At 44.6% G+C, this 24594-nt stretch overlaps 1 protein-coding gene and 1 non-coding gene across 3 annotated transcripts in view; both read left to right on the forward strand.

Annotated features, from left to right (window-relative positions):
* Positions 1-2161: 2161 nt before the first annotated feature.
* MATR3 (matrin 3) overlaps positions 2162-24594 on the forward strand; it is a 67199-nt gene continuing 44766 nt past the window's right edge. The window contains exons 1-4 of one of the 2 annotated variants that reach the window (XM_025388787.1): positions 2162-2571; positions 4395-4424; positions 6344-6425; positions 7063-7139. The gene's annotated coding sequence lies outside the window, so the exon portion shown is untranslated. The remainder of the gene's footprint in view (positions 2572-4394; positions 4425-6343; positions 6426-7062; positions 7140-24594) is intronic. The other variant, XM_025388788.1, reaches the window with a different exon arrangement.
* Positions 6794-6994, forward strand: LOC112627245. Its single transcript, XR_003120093.1, has one exon. It is a non-coding gene; the product is annotated as a small nucleolar RNA SNORA74 (small nucleolar RNA).

Raw genomic sequence — 24594 nt, forward strand, 5'->3', positions numbered from 1 at the left:
GGAACAAACAACTAGATATTTCTCTACTGGTGGTTCCTGTCTAGGGAGAGAGAAAAAGAGTAGTCACAGAGGCAGAAGTCATTAAGGAGGGAAGCAGGAATGAGAGGAGATATAGGAGAAAGGGAAAGGCAGGCAAGAAGCTTGGGGACCTGGTATAACTTGAGGTCAGCTTTAAGTTATGAGGTCAAACTTAGAGCTAATGGACTTCCCCTAGTCCTTTACTTTCCATCTAGCTGCATTTTTCTTTTTCCAGACATGTTCCCTTTTATGTTTTATTATTATTCTCAACAATTTTGTCTTTGGAAGAAGAGGAAACAAAAAAGTAGAAAAATAGTTGATATTACAGGTAAAAAAAAACATAAATCAACCCACCAAAATTAATCCAAAATTTAAAAGGATGGAAGTCAAAAAGGTTGACTATGAAGGATTTTTTTTTTTTTTTTGAGACGGAGTCTCGCTCTGTCACCCAGGCTGGAGTGCATTGGCACAATGTCGGCTCACTGCAACCTCCGCTTCCCGGGTTCATGCCATTCTCCTGCCTCAGCCTCCCGAGCAGCTGGGACTACAGGCACCCACTACCACGCCCGGCTAATTTTTTTTTTTTTTTGTATTTTTAGTGGAGGCGGGTTTTCATCGTGTTAGGCAGGATGGTCTCAATCTCCTGACCTCATGATCCGCCCACCTCGGCCTTCCAAAGTGCTGGGATTGCAGGCGTGAGCCACTGCACCCGGCCTGACTATGAAGGATTTTTAAGTTGGGAACAAAATAAATCATCTTGGTTTTTCTCCAAAAGTCACTGAAAGACCTATAGGCCAAAAAGTTGACCACATGTTCAACAGGACATGAAAATATGGCTCACCTCACAGCCTCATTTATAATGGCTGGCCTTCCACACAAATTCTGCCTTCTACCTGGCCTAATCTGAATCCAGTCATCACCAGGTTATTAGTCCCTCTCTCCCCAAAGGTCTGCATAGCTCCCTGTCCTCAGTTACTTCTTGTCTCTTCTTTGAAAGCACACATGCACATTCACACACACATACACCCTCATCTTTCCTTTTCATGAACCTTCAGAGTAGCTCTGCCCTCTCCACTTTGTGTGTTTGGAAGGAAAGAAAGCGAAATATATAAGATGCCAATGCAATTTCTCCTTTAGCAGAGCTCAGCAGGACAATTACCCACCCAATCTGCCTGGTTTTATAGCTCTCATAACCTTCCTTTATGAACACGCTGTGACAGCCGGATGTAGGCATTGATTATGGCAGCAGTCTTCAGCCACATTCCTATTTAACTGCAAAGCAGAGCTCCTGCCTACCAGCCCAGCACTGATCATGTGACTTTTTAAATTACTGTATTTATGGAAGCCTTTTCCCAACCAGAGCCTGTGTCCAACTCCATCAAAACTGGGGAAGATTTGAGCTCGCCACTTCCCCTCCAGTGGCTCTTTGGCCCTACAGCCTAGGGTCTCTTGCTGGAATCAAACTGGGGCTCTGGGCTTTCTTAGGAGAGGTCTGCAAGAGTTAGGGTGCACAAGAAGCATACCTTTTTCTTTATGAAAGAGCTGAGGAAATAGACAATGAAACATGTTGGCAGATGCCAAGGGCAGTGGCTTGGTTGCCAGGGGTTCATCTGGCAATGGTGCTGGTGCAAGAGATCAGCAAAACCCACAGGATAGGTTGTTGTTGTTGAGGGGCGGGTATCGGAAAGGAATTTGGGGGAATTAGAGCACGGAGTTAGGAATTACTGTTTGTAGGCCTTTCCACTCTGGACCCCAGGGGAATCATATGGACTCTAGCCAGTGGGAGAGGGAAGTTTTAGTGTTCCAAAGAAATCCTGGTAGCCTTGCAGGCAGTCTGTCCTGACCAAGGACTCTGCCTGCCTGTGCCATGGTGGAGGACAAGTCTAGCAGAGAAAGCCAGTGTTCTTCAGTTACTGCAGCTCAGCGAAAAATCCCACTGCAGGGCACTAGGGATGCTGGTCCTGCAGAGGTAAGCAGTAGGAGTGACTGGCTTAATCTATTCGAAAACCTCCTGGAAAGATCCCGAAGACCGTGGACCAAGGTGACCTGCGTGGGTGGGCGATCCATTAGCCGAATGACAGCATTGCCGCAGAAAGTCAGAAAAAGGATATGCGTGGGAAGCGCAAAAGCGTGGGCTGGGCCTGCAGCAACGGAAAGGCGCCACGCTCGTGAGGGGAACCAGAGTTCCGGGGGCGCGTAGTGTGGGCAGGCAGGAAGCCTGGCTCCACTAGGACACACAGATTCTCTCCTGAGCAGCTGTGAACTATGCGCCCCTTCTACCCTTAAGAGATGGATTGGGAGTCCAACAAACGCAGCCATTGCTCAGATCCCAGCCCTTCTCTCCTATAAGAAGCAGGTTCACCTCTGCCACCGCACTCGCATTTTTTTTTTTTTTTTTAAGCCCGGCCTTTCCTAGGCGGGGTCAAGGGCCCCGCCCACCGAAGCCACGCCCATAGCCGCCCCGGGGCGGGGCTCCCCTCGGCTCCCGGCTGCCCTTTCCCCTCCGGCCTCTGCCAGTGCTGCTGCGCCCTGCGGAGCTCCGAACACGTGCGCGTGAGTAAGGACCCTGAGGAGAGAGTCCTTGGAGGTTTCCCAGCCTGGGGAAAGAAGCAATGTAGGGTGGCTTCTGCCGGGGCACGGGATGAAATTGGGGTTCGTCCCCTCGTGACCCCGAACTTGGAGGGCATCGGAAAGAGACCTGGGTCCCGGAGTCGTCCCCTGTTTTTGTACCGTCCCTCTTCTGCCTAGGGAGTCCCCTACAGCCTGACTCTGACAGCCTCCATCTCCCAGTGCCAGGGGCAAGGACTTTGGAAGGTTTGTGAGGAACAAATGTCCGGTGGAACTGAGTCAGCCCCTTTAACCTGAGCCTTGAAAGGGGCACGCTATTTTTAGATCTGTTTTTAGACCCAGCGAACAATGAACCCTCTCTACTCATTTTCCTGTTCCTCTAAATTATTTGGAGGAAGTTAGGAGTGAAATTTGGGGATGGCTGGAAAAAGGTATGATCTTAGCCTTACATAAATTATAATGGTGACTGTGAGGCCGGGCACAGTGGCTCACGCCTGTAATCTCAGCACTTTGGGAGGCCCAGGCGGGCGGATCACGAGGTCAAGAGATGAAGACCGTCCTGGCCAACACGGTGAAACCCCGTCTCTACTAAAAATACAAAACTTAGGAGAATCGCTTGAACCCGGGAGGCGGAGGTTGCAGTGAGCCAAGATAGCACCACTGCACTCCAGCCTGGTAACAGAGCAAGACTTTGGTTATTTATTTTTTTTGAGACGGAGTGTCGCTCTGTCACCCAGGCTGGAGTGCAGTGGCAAGATCTCGGCTCACTGCAAGCTCCGCCTCCCGGGTTCACGACATTCTCCTGCCTCAGGCTCCCCAGTAGCTGGGACTACAGGCGCCCGCCACCACGCCCGGCTAATTTTTCGTATTTTTAGTAGAGACGGGGTTTCACCGTGTTAGCCAGGTCTCTATCTCCTGACCTCGTGATCCGCCCACCTCGGCCTCCTAAAGTGCTGGGATTACAGGTGTGAGCCACCGCGCCCGGCCTAACATTTTGGTTATTGCTCTTAATCAGTAGTTGAGGTCTTGGCATGACTACTGCCTCCAATTCCCCTCATATCCAATACTGCAGTTATTTTTCTAAGTGCTGTTTTTATTGTCTTTCAGGAAGTCCTATATTGGACTATCTAGTTTTCCCACTCTTCACTGCCCATTTCTCTCACTGGATAACTTTTCCCTTTTTACTCATTCATATTCACCATCTGAGCCTTTTTTGGAATGTAGCTCCTCAGGTGTTTACAGAGTGCCCACACTATACCAGACATTATCCTGGGGGTTAGCTTATATCACTTAAGCCTCCCAACCACCCTACGTACAGAGTACTATTAGTAATATCCCCATTCGGCTTGGTGTATTTGCGCCTGTAGTCCCAGCTACTCACTCAGGAGGCTGAGGTGGGAGAATCACTTGAGCCCAGGAAGTGGAGGCTGCAGTGAGCCATGATTGTGCCATTGCACTCCAGCCTGGGTGACAGAGAAAGACCCTGTAATATAGTATCTCCATTCTACAAATGAGGAGACTGAGGTATAGAGAGGTTACTCGCCCAGTGTCATTTGGCTAGACACTAGTTAGGCGATAGAGCCAGGCTCCCCGATACTTGTTTAATCGACTCTTTTGCTACTGTTGAACTGCCGTGGTGTATAAGTAACAAGAGGTGAAAACAAAGCTAAACAAGGATAAGCTATTGGTTTTATTGTCTGCTGTTGTTTCTGTGGCTGAGGCCTAAGATACCACGTTTTGAGGGCAAGGACTCTGAGCTGCACACGTGTTCACTGTTGGCTGACTAACCTGGAGTTGTTTCATTGCAGAGAGGCCAGCTGTGGCAGATGCAACTGCAGGTGAGTGCAATCCCTTCAGCTCTCTTGGCTCCAGCTGTAGGCAGCTGCCTAGGTTGTCTTGTACCTAGGCAAGTGTTACACTGCTGGGAGAACAGCAGCCAATAGCTGGTTGGCATTCTGGCCCTGGTTCGTGCCAACTCTGTGTTGACTACCCCAGGATGCCAGCATAGTTGCTTATCCATCAAGGCAGGGGTGTTTTTTGGCTTCCCTGGGCCACATTGGAAGGATAAGAATTGTATTAGGTCACACATAAAATATAGTAACACTAACGATAACTGATAGCTAAATTTAAAAAATATTGCAAAAAAAAACAACCCTCATAATGTGTTAAGAAAGTTTACCAATTTGTGTTGGGCTGCGGGTTGGAAAAGCTTGCATTAAGGTTTAATCTGTGAGAGCATGACTTTTTGCAGAGAGAATAAATCCAGACCTTCCTGAATAGTTCTGGTCCAACAGGTTTGGGTAGCAAGAAGTTACTTGAATCATACCTTGGAAATAAAACAAAGCTAATGGGAAGAGGGGGTTGGTAAAAATAGATGGAAAAGTCACACCTTTATTTTTAGTGCCTACTAAGTGCTCAAAGGGGGCCAGATACAATGGGATTTTTGCTAATTTCGCTGAAATTAAAGTGCGTAGCTGCCACTACCCACCATAAAAGCTAGTCATGATTTCCTTTGTAGAGGATTTTACAACCATAGTTATATATGGGATTCCCTATTAGGGAAACATTGATGGGAATTCACTTTAAAATTATGGGCATTCTCTAGCTCTTTAATAAAATATTAAAATATCGATTGAGGGGGCTCTGGGAACTGAACAACCACAACCACACTAATTTCTCCTTTGGGCTGACAGTATATTCGCTTTAGTTGCTTACTGATTTTCAGAAATGAATAGTTGTTGCCCCATTGAAGTGAGTTCCTTTTATAATTGTTGCCCCATTATTGAGTTCCCTTTGTAGTAATTTTGTTTTGGAATGCTTTTTCCCAAGTGGTTGGGATGATAGGTGTGTGCCACCACAACCAGCTAATTTTTTGTTTGTTTGTTTTTTTAAGTTGTAGAGACAAAGTCTCATTATGTTGCCCAGGCTTTAGTAGAGATGGGATTTCACCATGTTGTCCAGGCTGGTCTCAAACTCCTGGGCTCAAGTGATCCTCCTGCCTCCTAAAGTGCTGGGGTTACAAGCATGAGCCACTGCACCATGCCTGGCCTGGAATGCTAATTTTTTGAGAAGAGGTTCTTTTGAGAAGAGATGACCCTCAGTTGCTATGAAAAGTGACATCCTAGTTTCCACAGGAGGAACTGGGGAGGATGTTGGGGGGCAGGGGAGTTGTTTATCAAAGCTTGTTTTGTTAGATCAGTTGGCATTCCCTTAATAGGATTCTCTCAACTAAATATGAGTGCTTTTTGTGAATGCCTCAACTGTGAATAGCCTTTTACATATGGGGTCTTAAGGCTAGTGATATCTGTAGGGCTTGGGGGATGGTTAGCTTTATAGTACTCTAGGCAGGGAAAAGGCAAATAATGGTAAATAAAATAATTCCTGAGGCTGTAGAAATGAGGATAAATCATAAATGGCAAGCAGCATTCTGTTTCCATCTCTCCAGATAAGGGTACTTAGGAGCTGTTGTTTTAGACCGGGGTGCCAAACATTCAAATTCATCGGGAATATAAAAAACAAAAAAGGAATTAGGTGGGTGTGTTGGCATGCATCTGTAGTCCCAGCTGCTTGGGAGGCTAAGCTGGGAGGATCACTTGACCCAGGAGACTGAAACTACAGTGAACCATGGTCATGCCACTGCACTCCAGCCTGGACAGAGTGAGACCCTATCTCAAAAAATATATACATATACAATGCATTGCTATTTATTCACCGTTCTGTGTACTAGATCACTAAGTTTGCTTGTCTTCCTTTTTAGGATGACTTGAAAGTAGGGCATCCTTCACCCATCTGAAGAGAGGAAATAGTGGCAGGTGACAGTCTGCATGTGCAGTTTTCAGGTAAATATCCCTGTTCATTCCAACATTGACTACCTCCTCTGTGCCAGGCCTGTTGGCTAGTTGGTATCTATCAGGAAACAATTGAGAGGTAAATTAACCTATATTTGTAAGATCCATGAAGGAAAGGACAGTATATCTTGTTCTATTCACTGCTAGATCCCAATCACAGTGCTTGGCACATGGCAGGAACTCCCTGAATGTTGGATAAAACAACTGAAAACATGGAAGGGGATTCCTGTTAAAGAGTTTGACAACAGGGTCTGCAATCAGTGCTTCCATGCCTGTTTTGCAGCCAACATTCGACTGATAGGTCTTCTACCTGGAGTGCCTAGGTATCTGAAACAATGAGAAAGCTGTTTCAGGAATCATCCAGCGGTTGTCAGCTATCCAGGCTTGTGTGGTGCCTGTGATGGTGTTACACTGTTGGAAGAGCAAGCACTGTCTTTATTGAGGTTTGGCTCCAAGCACTGTTTTGGTGTTGTAGCCGAGTACCTTTGGGCAGTGTTTTGCACCTCTGAGAGTGGAATGACTCCTCCTGTGGAGTTGGTCCTAGTCTGGGTGCAAACAATTTTTTTCTGTTAGAAAAAGGACCCTGTCTTAGGGACAGCCTGTCATTCTTTACCTCTTTGAATCCTAGATGCCTTCACCTGAATATCATCTGCCCCCATCACGACCCCAGATGTCTGACAGCCCTGTGTGACACCAAGATAAGTAATATATGTAGTCTTCTTGTCATGTAGGTTCCAATTAAATTACTGCAGCTCAGACGGGGGTAGGGTGCTTAAAATTATGATTTGAAAAATTATGTAGAGTATCAGAAGTTTTTTTTCTTTTTTTTTTTTTTTTCTTTTTTTTGAGACGGAGTCTTGCTCTGTTGCCCAGGCTGGAGTGCAGTGGCTCGATCTCGGCTCACTGCAACCTCCGCCTCCCGGGTTCAAGTGATTCTTCTGCCTCAGTCTCCCAAGTAGCTAGGACTACAGGCACCTGCCACCATGCCAGGCTAATTTTTTTATTTTAAGTAGAGATGGGGGTTTCACCATATTGGCCAGGCTGGTCTCAAACTCCTGACCTTGTGATTTGCCTGCCTCGGCCTCCCAAAATGCTGGAATTACAGGTTTTTTTGTTTGTTTTTTGAGACAGAGTCTCACTCTGTCACCCAGGCTGGAGTGCAATGGTGCGATCTTGGCTTACTGCAACCTCTACCTCCTGGGTTCAATCGATTCTCCTGCCTCAGCCTCCTGAGTAGCTGGGATTATAGGCGCGCACCACCACACCCAGCTAATTTTTGTATTTTTAGTGGAAATGGGGTTTCACCATGTTGGTCAGGCTGGTCTCGAACTCCTGATCTCGTGATCCACCTGCCTTGGCCTCCTAAAGTACTGGGAGTACAGGCATGAGCCACTGCGCCCGGCCAAGTATCAGAATTTTAGAGAATTCTTAGAATCTAAAGTCCAACCCTTATTTTCTAGAGCTCTGCTGTGCAGTAGCTATATGCTACATGTGGCTGTGTAAGTTGATAAAAATTAATCAATTTCTTAATCTCAGAATCTGTTTCGCTGCTGACTACCCTACTGGAAAACTCAGAGAACATTTCCACCAATTCAGAAAGTTTATTATGCACTGCTGTTCAAAAGCAGGGATCAGCAAACTTGCTGTAAAGGGCCAGATAATATTACATTTGTTCAGCCATGTGGTTTTTGCAACTATGTTTGCAGCTCTAGTGCAAACACAGCCTTAGACAGTAACAAGTCTGTAGTTCTAATAGAACATTGTTTATGGACATTGAATTGGAATTTCATAAAATTTTCAGTGCCAAAATGTTTTTCAATGATTTACAAATTTAAAGACCATTCTTATTTTGAGAGCCATATAAAACAGGCTGGAATTGGCCCTCGGGCTATGGTTTGCCAACCTCTGTCCTGGAGAATGAAATTCAGGCCTTGAAAGTTGAACAGCTCATTAGTGACAGGTTCAGAGCCAGTAGCAACATGACTCCCTGAAAAATTTAACGTTATCAATAGCTTTGCCTTAGAATGTTATACTCTTCATCTTTTTTTTTTTTTTTTTTTTTTTTTTTNGTTGAACAGCTCATTAGTGACAGGTTCAGAGCCAGTAGCAACATGACTCCCTGAAAAATTTAACGTTATCAATAGCTTTGCCTTAGAATGTTATACTCTTCATCTTTTTTTTTTTTTTTTTTTTTTTGAGACGGAGTCTCGCTCTGTCTCCCAGGCTGGAGTGCAGTGGCCGGATCTCAGCTCACTGCAAGCTCCGCTTCCCGGGTTTACGCCATTCTCCTGCCTCAGCCTCCCGAGTAGCTGGGGCTACAGGCGCCCGCCACCTCACCCGGCTAGTTTTTTTTTTTTGTATTTTTTAGTAGAGACGGGGTTTCACCATGTTAGCCAGGATGGTCTCGATCTCCTGACCTCATGATCCACCCGTCTCGGCCTCCCAAAGTGCTGGGATTACAGGCTTGAGCCACCGCACCCGGCCTATATTCTTCATCTTTTAGGGCACTAAGGTGACTGCAAGAAATTAACCAGTAGTAAAAATAGTCTGTTTTTGTGTGTTTGGGATTTGTGTTTTTTTGCATGGGTTACTTATACCAGTTTTCTGCACTTTTAATGTGCTCCAAAGGGAGAAGTCTTAAGAAAGAATAGCAGTCTGCACTTCTCAAATTCAGCCACAATCTCAGTCCAAGTTGGTAAAACCAAAATGGCTCCTAAGGAAAGAGGAAAATTTTGTGTTATGAAGAGTTACAGTATTTTAAATCTGAGTCCTCAAGTTCTAAGCATACAGGTTGTTTTCCTGACTATAGTAGGGCTATCCATGAGCAGAGAGAGGTTCCTATGTTGCTACTTAAAAAGAGAGAAATAATTGGTATTTCTGTTCCTGTATTCAATATCCCAAAAGGCATCAATGGTGTAGTCATGTGCATTTAAATAATTTGATGGGATTTCCTACTTGATAAATAAAGTTAATTATTCACCTACATATCCCTCTTGACTTGTTTTTTTTTTTTTTAAGCAAAGAAATTTATTTCCTGGTGAGTCTAAGAAGATTAGTAAAACATTTCAGAGTAGTTTTTAAAATCTTTTTTGATACAGGGTCTCAATTGTGTCATCCAGCCTGGTGTGCAGTGGCACAATCACAGCTCACTGCACCCTCGACTTCCTGGGCCAAGCAAACCTCCTGCCTCAGCCTCCCAAGTAGCTGGGACTATAGGCACATGCTACCATGCCTGGCTTCAAAGTAGTTACTTATTTTTTTTAGAGACAGGGTCTCACTCAGGCTGGTGTGCAGTGGCATGATCACAGCTCACTGCAGCCTCAACTTTCTGGGCTCACGTGATCCCCCTGACTCAGCCTCCTGAGTAGCTAAGATTACAGGGGTCACTGTGCCTGGCCTCAAAGTAGGTTTTTTTTTCTTTTCTTTCTTTTTTTTTTTTTGAGACAATGCCTTGTTCTGTTGCCCAGGCTGGAGTGCGGTGGCACAATCTCAGCTCACTACAACCTCCTCCTCCTCCTAGGTTCAAGCAATTCTCCTGCCTCAGCCACCCAAGTAGCTGGGACTATAGTCACACGCCACCACACCTGACTAAATGTTTTTTTGTATTTTTAGTAGAGATGGGGTTTTGCCACGCCACATTGGCCAGGCTGGTCTCAAACTCCTTACCTCAGGTGATCCACCCGCCTCAGCCTCCCAAAGTGCTGGGGTTACAGGTGTGAGCTACCACACCAAGACGAAGTAGTTTTTTTCTGTTAATCTTTTCCCGTGCTGCAATGGAAACTGGAATGAGACTGGCAGGGTTACTGGCCTGTAAATACCCAGGCTGCCAGCTGCCATAGGTAGCAGTAAACACAAGTGCCTCTTTTCATTGCTTAGGCCAAGTTTCAGGTCTTAGGCCTGTACCATATTAAGAGGAAAAACTAAAAATGAGGGTTTCCAAACACCCCCACCAACCTTGAATTTAAAAAAAAATGAGGGAACCACAATTAATAAACACTATTCCTGGCACCTGTCCATGATTTCACTAGCTGGGTTGAAACAAGCTAGTGTCAGTGGGATTTTATGTTGAAATTTTAGATCATGTCTCACTCAAATTTCAACCAGTAAAGCAAAACCCAAAGGGATAAATTCTGCAAGTCCCAGAGGGACACAAAGAGATGGCTAAGTGCCTAGGAATTCACACAAAGGAAAACACCATGCTAAGAGCTACTAATTAAGAACTTAAAAAGAGTGACAATGACTCCTGTGAATGTTGTTTCTTAATTAGGGCTTTGTGAACAGCTCCAGTTAATGGACCTGTCAGTGTACTCTTGAAAAACAATTTCACTGAATTAACAAATTAACTGTAATAACTTAAAAATCTCTGCTTAGCAACATCTTTATCCTTAATGCTATTTAGGAACACTTATAATGAGCCAACTTGCTGAGTCATTAATTTTTCAGTTTAGTAGCCTAGGGCTTGTTCAGAGGAGTCCTTGTTACTTATTTGGCCTTTCTTGCCCTCCAGTAAAGGCCCTTTAGGGTGTAAGAATGTTCTGTGCTGCTTCTTAAGGGTGATATACTCATTGGGAAAGCACAGTAAAAAGGACTTCAAATTTTATTTTATTTCACAATACTTTTAGATTTATAGAAAAGTTGGGAAGGTGGTACAAAGAGTTCCCACATATACCTACCCAGTTTCCCCTAATAACATCTTTCATTGGTATATTATGGTTGTCACAATTAAATGGGCTAATATTGATACATTAGTATTAACTAAAGTCCATACTTTGTTCAGATTTCATTAGTTTTTATGTAATATGTTTTGTCTGTTCCAGGATCCCACTGAAGATACCACATTACACTTAGGCTCCTGTTGGCCATGACAGCTTCTTAGACTTGTTTTTAATGACCTTGAAGTTTTGTTTTGTTTTTTTTGTTTGTTTTTATTTGAGATGGAATCTCTGTCATCCAGGCTGGAGTGCAATGGCTCAATCTCAGCTTACTGCAACCTCCGCCTCCCGGGTTCAAGTGATTCTCCTGCCTCAGCCTCCTGAGTAACTGGGATTACAGGCGCAAGCCACTAGGCCCGACTGCCTCCTAAATTCTTTAAACATTCCATTTTCGTTCTGTGGTCTTAGTTTATTCTGTCATGTAGAGATTAGTGGTTGAGCCTGTTGTCTTTGAGAGTGGATGCTGTAGTCCTTATATGGCTGATTTTCACCCCATAAGCTTATAGTAGAGGATGGGGATTTCTTTTTTTTTTTTTTTTTTTTTGAGAGAGAGAGTCTCGCTCTGTCGCCCAGGCTGGAGTGCAGTGGTGCAATCTTGGCTCACTGCAAGCTCTGCCTCCCGGGTTCATGCCATTCTCCTGCCTCAACCTCCTGAGTAACTAGGACTATAGGCGCTTGCCACTATGCCCGGCTAATTTTTTTTGTATTCTTTAGTAGAGACAGGGTTTCACTGTGTTAGCCAGGATGGTCTCGATCTCCTGACCTCGTAATCCGCCTGCCTTGGCCTCCCAAAGTGCTGGGATTACAGGCATGAGCCGCTGCGCCCGGCCGTGGGGATAGGGATTTCATTATCAGCTGCTAAAAGGGAGAAGCCAAGCCCAGAACTAAGGGTTCTGATGAGTTGAAGGAGAGGAAAGATCCGCCTCAAGGCAAAGAGCCTCTGAGTTAGAATCTGTGCTTCACCAGAGTGACAATGGTAGAACTTCTCCTTCTCAGTATTAATTCTCTTGGAGAGAACTCTAGGGTTGTCTAAACCTGTTCAAATAGGCTGGCTACCCCAGCAAGTGATGGGTTGGACGTAAGGCAAAGAACAGGAGGAGTGAAAGGAGGCAGAACAGACAAGTTCTGTCCCAGCCTCTGCTACCTCTAACCCCATGGCATTCTATCCTTTTCTACACTGGGCTTCCTTTTCTTAGCCCAACCACGATCTGTTCTTCCAGGCACTGTCATTTAGTTTTCCAGGCACTTGACCTCCTTCTGATTTGTGTACTCCCTCCAAGGCTGAGTTGCAGTGAGTGACAATAATCTGTGCTAATTACTTATCTTGCCAGAAGACTCACACCCTTTTTAAAGGGTTTATGGCTTTTATTAACTGAATTCTATGCTAGATGTTAGGGATAAATGGTTAACAGGACACAGTTCTTGCTTATCTTGCTATGGTCTGTCAAGCCTTATGCAGTCTAGCCTTATCTCTCTCAGCCTCTTATCTTTATCACCCTTAGATTCCCTTGTTGGCCACCCTGGTTTCTTTCAGTCTTTAATTAGCCTTTTGTCGCTACCTCTCTATACATGCTGTTTTTCCCTGCTGGTTCCATCTTGACATTGCCTATTTTGAGATCTCAGCTCAGTGGCAGAGAAGCTGCCTTCCGCGTCTGGCCACCATGTGGTACTATAACTATGTGTTATAGTACCATGTTGTACCATAGAGCTAGACACAGGTGCCATGTTGTGTCTTGAAATGTGTTCACGAGCTTCCAAAGGTTTACCTCAATCCCCTTCAGTCAAGAAGCCTCAATTCTACTGACAGTTGGTAATAATAACCTCTCTGTCATAATGTACCCAAAACAGAGTAAGAATATCATGCTTTTCAGTAATACTCCAGTGAGAGAGGCTAAGAGTACTGTTTTTGTTCTTGTAAAAGAATTTTTTTGGACATGAATACAAAGGTGTCAGGTTACCCAATCATTTACTAGTAAACCCTAACAATATATAGGAAACTAAATGTAGCCTTTAAACATTAAGTGATAATGGATTTGGCTGGGCATGGTTGCCTATAATCTCAACACTGAGAGGCCGAGGAGGCTGGATCACTTGAGGCCAGGGCAGGACCAGCATGGCCAACATGGTGAAACCCTGTCTCTACAAAAGAAAAAAATTTAAAAATTAGCTGGGTGTGGTGGTGCATGCCTGTAATCCCAGCCACTTGGGTGGCTGAGGCACGAGAATCACTTGAACTTGGAAGGCAGAAGTTGCAGTGAGCTGAGATCGTGCAACTGCACTCCAGCCTGGGCAACAGACGGAGACTGTATCAAAAAAAAAAGAAAATAATGGATTTTCAGAGACTTGCTATTTAGATTTCAGACATCTGTTAACTAAAACACATGTGCGGGCTTTTGTTATTATTTTAGTAATCTGTAAATATCTTTATATTTGAGAAAATTTGTGAAACATCTTTGTGTGTAAATTGACTTGCAGAACCTCTCTTACAAGCAGGCATATTGGTAAGTAGCTGCCAGGATATAACTTATAACCAGATTGAAGTGTATAATTATAACATGTTTATTATTCTGGGGTTCTATAAAAAATAAAATCTTTGAATCTATGATTTTTGTCATTGAGGTATACTTTGGGACACGTGACGCCACAGAATATCAATACTATTTACTACATGTTGACCATGTTAAATACATTTAATACATCTCTTCTTTTAACAGTCCTACAAGGTACATGTTACTTGCTCAAAGTCACAGTCACACAAGAACTTGTGTGGTGTTGAATGAATCTGGCTCCAAAAGTAGTGTTTGGTTTAGGAGCTTTCATGTATTAAGTCGTGTAAATTTCTGCTTCTTCAATCATCAACCTCGTTCAATCTAACATCTTGAAGGGACTACTCAAATGCCTTACTTACAGATTCTTACACCAATTCCAAATGCCAAATACCTTGTTTCAGACGGTCAACATCTCGGCTACTCTTGCAGTGGGTTCTTTTGTCCTAATGGAACAAAACATATAGTCTTTTAGATTTTTTAAAAATATTCCTCTGGAAAGCCTTAATGAATGCCACATTCTAATCCCTAGTCTTGCCCTATGATATGATTTATCACTTTTTAAAAAAATTCCTCAATGCTTGCCCTGTTGTGTCTTGAAGAAACTATGGGTTATTTTTATTTTTATTTGAGACAGAATCTCGCTCTGTCACCTGGGCTGTAGTGCAATGGCAAGATCTCGTCTCACTGCAACCTCTGCATCCCAGGTGCAAGTGATTCTCCTACCTCAGCCTCCTGAATAGCTGGGATTATAGGGGTGCACCACCACACCTGGCTAATTTTTATATTTTTCTGTGTTGGCCAGGCTGAACTTGAAATTCTGACCTCAAGTGATCTGCCTGCCTCAGCCTCCCAAAATGCTGGGATTACAGACGTGAGCCATCACCCCTGGCACTATGACATTTAAAAATCAATTCCTCAAGGGTTTACTTAAATTTTTAGAAGATGGAGATGAAGTTGGGTTCCCTTTATATATGTATATTCCTGCTAAATTGGGGATATAATAAGATTTGGGGCTGGGCATGGTGGTGCAAGCCTGTAATCCCAGCTTGAACCAAGAAGGCCCGAGGTTGCAGTGAGCAGAAATGGAGATTGTAGCACTGCACTCCAGCCTGGGTAACAGCAAAACTCTCAAAACACTTGAATAGGCACATTGTAAAATTATTACATGATAATACAACACAAAGTAATTCTTAGATTATTTAAAGAATATTTGCGGTATTGGTCTAAAAAATTACATAATCTCCCTACATGCTAAAACATTTGCTGTCTGGGCGTGGTGACTCATGCCTGTAATCCTACCTCTTTGGGAGGCTGTTGCAGGAGGATCCTTTGAGCCCAGGAATTCAAAGCTGCCATGAGCTATGATGGTACCACTACACTCCAGCCTGGTGAAAAGATCCTGTCTCAAAAGAAGCATTTGCTAAAATGGTCGACATTCGGCACTCCCCAAGCTTACAAAATGTATCTGACTGCAAAAGCCACAGTAATGCTTAATGAAGAAACCCTGGATGTCTATCAGTTAAAAAGAGAGCTTCATTCAAGGCTAGCAAAGGCAATTAGGCAAGAAAAGGAAATATATGAAAGGGAAAAAACGTTAAAATGAGGTAAGATTACTTGGAATGCTGTATCACCTGAAAATAGTTAATTGAGGTAGCAAGTAATCAGTTTTAATACAAATTTGTGCTTAACAAGGGGGATAAGTAGGAAATTGAAAGGAAAATAAGGCTTAGAATAATTAGGTTATATATGAAGAAGGCATTGGAATGATGACTGTACAATAGAGGCCTAATAAAGTAAGTCATACCATGTCCAAGGAATCTCAGCATAGAATGGAAATTGTCAGTTTACAACAGTTGCTTTTGTAAACACTTGCTTTTGTAACTGGACAAGATGATTCTAACATTCATATGGAAAAATACAATGATAGTATTCTGCAAAATTAAGGGTGAAGAAGGAATAAAACACAAAAACAATAGAAGGTAGCTCAGGCTTGTAATCTCAGCTACTAGGGAGGCTGAGGCAGGAAGATTTCTTGACCCAGGAGTTCAAGGTTGCAGTAAGCTATGGCTGTGCCTCTGCACTTCATAATCTCAACTACTCAGGAGGCTAAGGCAGGAGAATCCCTTGAACCCGGGAGGCGGAGGTTGCAGTGAGCCAAGATCCTGCCACTGCATTCCAACCTGACCAACAGAGCAAGACTACGTCTGTGGGGAGGGGGAGAGAATTCTGTGGAGTGATTGGGGTGTAGCCAACTGGAGGCTCCACTTTTACTTGTGGGTGACATGATCTGTCACCTGGAAGTTCAGCTGGGCTTGCTGACTGTAGCATCTTTGCTCTTTTCATATGGCTTGAGATTCTCACAGTATGGCAACAAGGTTCTAAGTGGATAAAAGCAGATCTTGAAAGTTCATTTCTGGGCTGGGCATGGTAGCTTATACCTGTAGTTCTGGCACTTAGGAAGGCAAAGGCGGGAGGATTGAGTGAGTCCAGGAGTTCGAGACCAGCCTGGGCAACATGGCAAGACCCTGTCTGTACAAAATTTTTTAAAAAGAAAACATTAGCCAAGCGTGGTGATGGGCATGCCCCCAACTACTGGGGAGGCTGAGATGGGAGGATTGCTGGAGCCTGGGAAGTCAAGACTGCACTTTAGCCTGGGCAGCAGAGCAAGACCGTCTCAAAAAGCAACCGCACCAAAACCAAAACAAAAGTTTGTTTCTGTATTCTATTATTCTGTAGGGTAAAGCCAGTCACAGGGCCTTCCAGATATAGGGTGAGGGGAAATTAATTGCGTTTCATGAGAACAGCAGCACAGAATTTGTGGCCATATTCAAAAGAATATGTATATATACACATACACACATACATATGTACATAAAATGCTTTGTATATGTATAGTAACTTCTTAGAGCACATAAGAAATATCATAGTAGTTGCCTTATTGTAGGTATATCTAAATCAGGAAACTTGATAGGACATCAGTAAGGTGGCAGAATAGAACAGTCTGGTGCTTAGGACCTCACAGAAACACCAATTTGAACAATAATCAATACAAGAAAATACCTTCATAAGAACTAAGGAAGCCAAGTGGCAGATAGTACCTGGGTATGGCACAGAAATAAGAAAAGATGCAAGTGAGAACCGGATTTGCCTTGTATGCAAACTCTAGCCCCACCTCAGTAAAACCCAGTGACTGGCAGGCCCTCACAGCCTCATACTCCAGGCTGGTACCTGCAAGGCTGGTACTCCAGGTCAGGTTCAAGTACCTGTGGACCTACACTTCAGGCTGGCTCCCACATACAGGTTTCAGGCCCACTGCTGCACATCCAGGTGGCAGGCTAGCCTACCACATATGGTGTGCACAGTGTCTGGATGAGCTGACTGCTGAAAGATTTTCTCAGTTAAAGCCAGGCGTGAAGACCAGAATAAGTGTCCCCTTAAAATGTGCTGATACTAACGCATGGCCTTAAGGATCATAAACAATGAGGGAATCACAGAAAGGTGCAAAATAAATCACCAGCAACCCTAAAGAAGTGGCAATTTATGGACTGCCTGACAATTAAAAATAATGTTATTGAAGAAGCTCAGTGAGCTACAAGGGAAATCCAGATAGAGAACTAAATGAGGGCTGGGCATGGTGGCTCACGTTTGTAATCCCAGCACTCTAGGAAGCCGAGGCAAGCGGATCACCTGAAATCAGGAATTCCAGACCAGCCTGGCCAACATGGTGAAACCGTATCTCTACTAAAAATAACAAAATTAGCCTAGTGTGGTGGCACATGCCAGTGATCCCAGCTACTGGCTAGGGAGGCTGAGGCAGGAGAATCACTTGAACATGGGAGGTGGAGGTTGCAATGAGCCAAGATCACGCCATTGCACTCCAGCCTGGACAATAAGAGTGAAACTCCATCTCAAAAAAAAAAAAAAAAATTAAATGAGATCAGGAAAACAAGACATGAACAATATGAAATTCAACAAAGAGAAATCATTAAAAAGAAACGGGCCTGTAATCCCAGTTACTTGGGAGGCTGAGGCAGGAGAACTGCTTGAACCTGGGAGGCGGAGGTTGCAGTGAGGCAAGATCATGCCACTATACTCCAGCCTGGGCAAGAGAGCCAGACTCTGTCTCAAAAAAAAAAAAAAAAAAAGGAATAATGGTATGTTACCCTCAATGGTAATTAAAATGTGTTATCAACTGCTTAATAGAGCATGTAAATAGTGGTCTATTCTACTAGACTCCTGAGCTCCATGAGAACAGAGACCTTTTATTTTGTTTCCTATTGTGTACTGGCAAGTGCCTAGTACACAATAGTAACAAATAGTCTCTCAAATATTAGTCAGCTGCTGAATATCAAATGGTTGACCTCAAAGGTGTGAATTCCATTTTGTCATCTTTTAGGACTTTTACCTTTGTCAAGCTTAATTTTCTCATCAAAAGAAATTTCAAGAAAAATAATGTTATTGATGACAGGACTCCTCATATTCACCTAATACATTTTAATGGATTTTGTGGTGTCAAAATATATGCCTCCAATCTTTTCTTGCTTTTTCCTCTACTCAAAATTGGAAAAGGTCCTCATTACCATCTCAAATCCATACTCTATTTTGGCATTGAAAGTTTCATCACAGGGCCGGGCGTGGAGGCTCACGCCTGCAATCCTAGCACTTTGGGAGGCCAAGGTGGGTGGATCACCTGAGGTCAGGAGTTCGAGACCAGCCTGGCCAATGTGGCAAAACCCTATCTCTACTAAAAGTACAAAAATTAGCTGGACGTGTTGGCATGCGCCTGTAATCCCAGCTACTCGGAAGGCTGAGGCAGGAGAATCACTTGAACCCGGGGGAGCGGAGGTTGCTGTGAGCCGAGATTGTGCCATTGTATACTAGCCTGGGCAACAACAGTGAAACTCTGTCTCAAAAAAAAAAAAAAAAAGACAGTTTCATCATTAAGCTGTACCAAACTTGTCATTTAGACCTTTCAAAGTCTCACCAGCAGTTCTTGCTTTGAAAGGCCCCATTCTTTACCATTCCTGAGGCATACCCACTCCCACACCCAAATGTGAATATAGCTTTTTACCCATCCCTGTTCACAAACAGGCCCACTTTGAGGGCACAAACAGCCCCACTTTGAGGTCAAACTCCTTGTCAATCTCCATCAAACCAAGATCCTGAGGGCTGGAGTTTTGTCTTTTCCATCATTGTAGAATGTCATTCATGAAATAGGCATTTGATGAATGAAATCTTGCATTAATTTTGGTGGCCGGGCATGGTGGCTCACACCTCTAATCCCAGTACTTTGGGAGGCCAAGGCAGCCGGATCACATAAGCCCAGGTGTTCGACACCAGCCTAGGCAACATAACAAAACCCCGTCTCTACAAAAAATACCAAAAAAAAAAAAAATTAGTTGGGTTTGGTGATGTGCTTCTGTAGTCCCAGGTACTCGGAGGCTGAGGTGGACGAACACTTGAGCCCAGGAGATCAAGGCTACAGTGAGCCAAGATGGCACTATTGCACTCCAGCCTGGGAAACACAATGAGACCCTGTCTCAAAAAACAAACAAACCAACAAACAAAAACCAAACTTTTGTTTCTTTTGTGTCTTTTTGCTGATAAGCCCCAAGCACCTGTTATATTTCTTTTGAATCTCCCATATCATCACTAAGTTCCTCAATAAATAATTACTCAGTTGAAAAAGTTTGACTTTCTCTGCACAATCACCAGATGGCATTAGAACCTTATGCAAACATGGGTAGGTGTGTATCTGAACTGAGATTTGATAGGCAGTCATGTTTCTGTCTGCTAGAGGACCAGAGGCTGTTTCATCTAAGGGTTGAGAACAAGATCAGTTGGAATCAGACTTGCAGAGTAGAAAGCAGATCAGCTTTTGAGTGGAAGACTCAAGAGTCACTGAAAAGTAGGATCCCCTCCAAAAAAATTTTGTCTTTCCAAAGCTAGCTACATGGTGGGTTTAAACATCATCTCTTTTTTTTTTTTTTTTTTTTTGAGACGGAGTCTCACTCTGCCACCCAGGCTGGAGTGCAGTGGCGCAATCTCGGCTCACTGCAAGCTCCACCTCCCAGGTTCACGCCATTCTCCTGCCTCAGCCTCCCAAGTAGCTGGGACTACAGGTGCCCGCCACCACGGCCGGCTAATTTTTTTTGTATTTTTAGTAGAGATGGGGTTTCACCATGTTAGCCAGGATGGTCTCGATCTCCTGACTTTGTGATCCATCCGCCTCGGCCTCCCAAAGTGCTGGGATTACAGGCGTGAGCCACCACGCCCGGCCAAGCCCAACTAATTTTTTGTATTTTTAGTAGAGACGGGGTTTCACCATGTTGGCCAGGCTGGTCTCGAACTCCTGACCTTGTGATTTGCCCACCTTGGCCTCCCAAAGTGCTGGGATTACAGGCGTGAGCCACCATGCCTGGCCAACATCATCTCTTGAGGGAAGTCCCAGCCCTCAAGCCTTTATGAATCCTACCAAATTCCTTTTCCAAGCCTTTCAAATGATTGGCCTCAAAGATGTGAATCACATTTTGTAAGCTTTGCTCAAACCTTGAAAAACAGAACATAACATACAGATGTAAGATTGCAGTTCCACTTTCACAATGGCTATTTAAACATTTTCCCTGCCTGGGCGTGGTGGCACATGCCTGTGAGTCCCAGTACTTGGGAGGCTGAGGATGGAGGATAGCTTATAGCCCCAGAATTAGAGGTTACAGTGAGCCACAATCAAGCTACTGCACTCCATCCTGGTGACAGAGCAAGACTCCATCTCTAAATATATAACCTGTCTCTAAATTTATATATATGATAAAAAATAAATACATAAATATATAAATTTCCCTCTTATAGCTCCAGCTCTCAACAGAAGACTTTCTCACAGAGAAAACTGAGGTTACTTGACTATAATGTCCATGTCTTCCTTCTACCAATCTAATGAAATTTAAACACCATCTGCTCCATACCTCCTGTTACTGTAAAGGAAATTATATTGCTTCCCTATCCTTTCAGGAACCTCTGTTATGGATTATCCCATCTCCTTGTATTTCCAACAATTTCTTCGCTAAGATATCCTTACTGCCAATTAGTTGTGGTCAAGTCCCTCACATAGTAAAACAAAAAACCCTTAATCCTGCTTTCTCTCCTCTAGTCTCTTCATAGCCGAAATTTTCTGCATTGAATAGTTTTTGTCTTCCTTCTTCCCATATTCAGCCCTTCCAGTCTGACATTTCACGCTTTAGTGGAAGCAACTCTCAATGTTACCACTGATACCCATGTTGCTAAATCTTGTAGATGTCATTGGTCTTCATCTTGACCTCTTTGTAGCATTTGACCCTGTTGATCACTTTGTCCTAGAAGTATTTTTGTTGTTGTTTTCAAGGCAACACAATTTCTGTGCTTTCCTTGCTCTGCCTTCCCCTCACATATACATATATTTGCTTTTCTCTCCCTACCTCTGTCCACTAAGTGTCCTGTGCTATACTTGATTAAAGTTCCTCAAGGATTGGTGCTCAGGCCTCTTTTTTCACTGCATCCATTTTTTTTTTTTTTTTTTTTTTTTTTGAGACAGAGTCTTGCTATGTTGATCAGGCTGGAGTGCAATGGTGTGATCTTGGCTCACTGCAACCTCCGCCTCCCAGGTTCAAGCGATTCTCCTGCCTCAGCCTCCCAAGTAGCTGGGATTACAGGCGAGCACCACCACACTCAGCTAATTTTTCATATTTTTGGTAGAGACGGGGTTTTACCATGTTGGCCAGGCTGGTCTCGAACTCCTGACCTGAAATGATCCACCTCCCAAAGTGCTGCGATTACAGGCGTGACACCGTGCCTGGCCGCTCTTTTTTTTGCAAACAGGGTCCCGCTCTGTTGCCTAGCTGGAGTGCAGTGCCACCCCCTCCCAAGCTCAATCGATCCTTCCACGTCAACCACCCTGGACCCTGTCTACCCCCGCCCCAGAGTAGCTGGGACTACAGGCGCGTGTGCCACCATGCCCAGCTAATTTTTGTATGTTTTGTAGAGACATGGTTTCACCATGTTGCCTAGGATGGTCTTGAACTTTCTGGCCTCAAGCGATCCGCCTGCTTTAGCCTTCCAAAGTGCTGGGATTACAGGTGTGAACCACCACACCTGGCTTTAAGTTTATTTTTCAACTCCTGTTACTTCATTTACAGCATTAACTTGTAAATTTGTCACTAACCCACAATCTTTCCCTGAGCTCAAGACCCATATATCCTTACCTTAAATCCATATCCTTACCTTAAAATTCATGTGTCCCCAACTCAACTTGTGTTGGATAGCATTAAATAGGACTTGTGGCTGGGCGCGGTGGCTCAAGCCTGTAATCCCAGCACTTTGGGAGGCGGAGACGGGCGGATCACAAGGTCAGGAGATCGAGACCATCCTGGCTAAACGGTGAAACCTGTCTCTACTAAAAATACAAAAAATTAGCCAGGCGTGGTGGCGGGCGCCTATAGTCCCAGCTACTCGGGAGGCTGAGGCAGGAGAATGGCGGAAACCCGGGAGGCGGAGCTTGCAGTGAGCCGAGATCGTGCCACTGTACTCCAGCCTGGGCGACAGAGCAAGACTCCATCTCAAAAAAAAAAAAAAAGAAAAAAAAATAGGACTTGTATTACCCAGTTTATCTTAGATTCTGCATTTCAATTTGTAACCCCAGGGAAATGGCCCTTTCCTACATCTCCAGCCCTTTTTAATGTCTATGCACAGGAGGCTGAGGCGGGAGGATTGCTTGAACCCGGGAGGTGGAGGTTGCAGTGAGCCATGGTCACACCACTGCACTCCAGCCTGAGCAACAGAGCAGGACCCTGTCTTCAAAAATAAACAAAATAACAAAACAAAAAAAAAAATCTGCAGTTTCCCAAAGTCTACCTCAGAGTTTTCACACATTCTGATCCCTCTGCCTGGGGATGCTTTATTCCCTTCACCTAGTTAATTGCCTACTCATTAGATATTAACTCAAACCTCAGTTTCTCACGAAAGCTTCCCATCCCCTTGGATTATTCACTCATCTCAAATACACACGTATTTATTGGTGCAAAGTTTGCATTAAGTGTAAGCTCCATGAGGGCAGTGCCTTTGTCTCCTTTCCTGCTGTTTGCCTGAGGCCTAATATATTGACGCAGTAGGTACTCAAGAAATATTTCTTGTATCACTGACTAAATTAGATTGAGATAAAGTAATATTGTGAATCAGTGGCTTACTACTTATTTTGTAGATAAAACAATTTACCCTGTCCTGAGATGGTAACTTCATTTTTTTTTGAAAGGGAGTTTCACTCTTGTTGCCCAGGCTGGAGTGCAATGGCGCGATCTTGGCTCACCGCAACCTCCGCCTCCTGGGTTCAAGTGATTCTCCTGCCTCAGCCTCCCGAGTAGCTGGGATTACTGGCACACACCACCAAGCCCGGTTAATTTTTGTATTTCGAGCAGAGATGGGGTTTCTCCATGTTGGTCAGGCTAGTCTGGAACTCCCGACCTCAGATAATCCGCCCGCCTTGGGCTCCCAAAGTGCTGGGATTATAGGCGTGAGTCACCGCATGGCCAAGTAACTTCATTTTTATGGCTATGCCATTTCAGGTAGTGCCTTGTTGAGCCATCAAGACTCCACTGACTAGCTTTTTCACCTCTATTAAATTACATAACCTTTTTTTTTTTTTCTTTTTTTGAGACAGTGTCTGACTCTATAGCCCAGGCTGGAGTGCAGTAGTGCCCTAGGCTCAGGGCAACCTCCGCCTCCTGCTCAAACAATCCTCAGCCCCGTCCTCCGTACCAGGTGAGTAGCTGGGACCACAGGTGTGCACCACCACGCCCAGCTAATTTTGTATTATTATTATTATTATTATTATTATTATTGTAGAGACGGAGTTTTGCCATGATGCCCAGGCTGGTCTGGAACTCCTGAACTCAAGTGATCCACCCGCCTCGGCCTCCCAAAGTGCTGGGATTACAGGCGCCATCTACCGTGCCTCAAATTACATAACCTTTTAATGTCTCAGTTTTGTGATCTACCAAATGGTATCCCCTAGTAGCCGCCTCTCAAGGTTATTGTAGGGTTATGTGTAAACTGCTTATTGCATTGCCAACCCTATAGAAAGCACTCCATATTATAACCATTAACTGTGCTGGAAAATTCCCAACTCTCCAGATGCGGAGTTCTGCAAGGATGGTTGGGGAGAGAGTTGCAGCCAGATTAGGTCTCCAAACAATTTACTTAAGCCTCTGAAGGCCGGAGCTCAAATCCCGCCAACCCGGGTACCTAACCAGTACCTCAGTCCCAAGGGTGCAGTCAAATTCACCAAAAACCGGCGGTGGTCTTTCCGAGGGAAAAGGCTCGCCGTCCTCCACCTCAACGACCCTCCTGCACAGAATTCTTGATTTTAAAAACCAGCTGGCCACTTTGGGAGGCCGAGGCGGGCGGATTACGAGGTCAGGAGATCGAGACCATCCTGGCTAACACGGTGAAACCCCGTCTCTACTAAAAATACAAAAAGAAATTGGCCCGGCGTGGTGGCGGGCGCCTGTAGTCGCAGCTACTTGGGAGGCTGAGGCAGGAGAATGGCGTGAACCTGGGAGGTGGAGCTTGCAGTGAGCCGAGATCGCGCCACTGCACTCCAGCCTGGGCGACAGAGCGAGACCCCGTCTCCAAAAAAAAAAAAAACCAGGCCGGGCGCGGTGGCTCAAGCCTGTAATCCCAGCACTTTGGGAGGCCGAGACGGGCGGATCACGAGGTCAGGAGATAGAGACCATCCTGGCTAACACAGTGAAACCCCATCTCTACTAAAAAAATACAAAAAACTAGCCGGGCGAGGTGGCGGGCGCCTGTAGTCCCAGCTACTCGGGAGGCTGAGGCAGGAGAATGGTGTAAACCCGGGAGGCGGAGCTTGCA

The sequence above is a fragment of the Theropithecus gelada genome, chromosome 6 (genome assembly GCF_003255815.1).
Source record: "Theropithecus gelada isolate Dixy chromosome 6, Tgel_1.0, whole genome shotgun sequence".
NCBI lineage: Eukaryota > Metazoa > Chordata > Mammalia > Primates > Cercopithecidae > Theropithecus > Theropithecus gelada.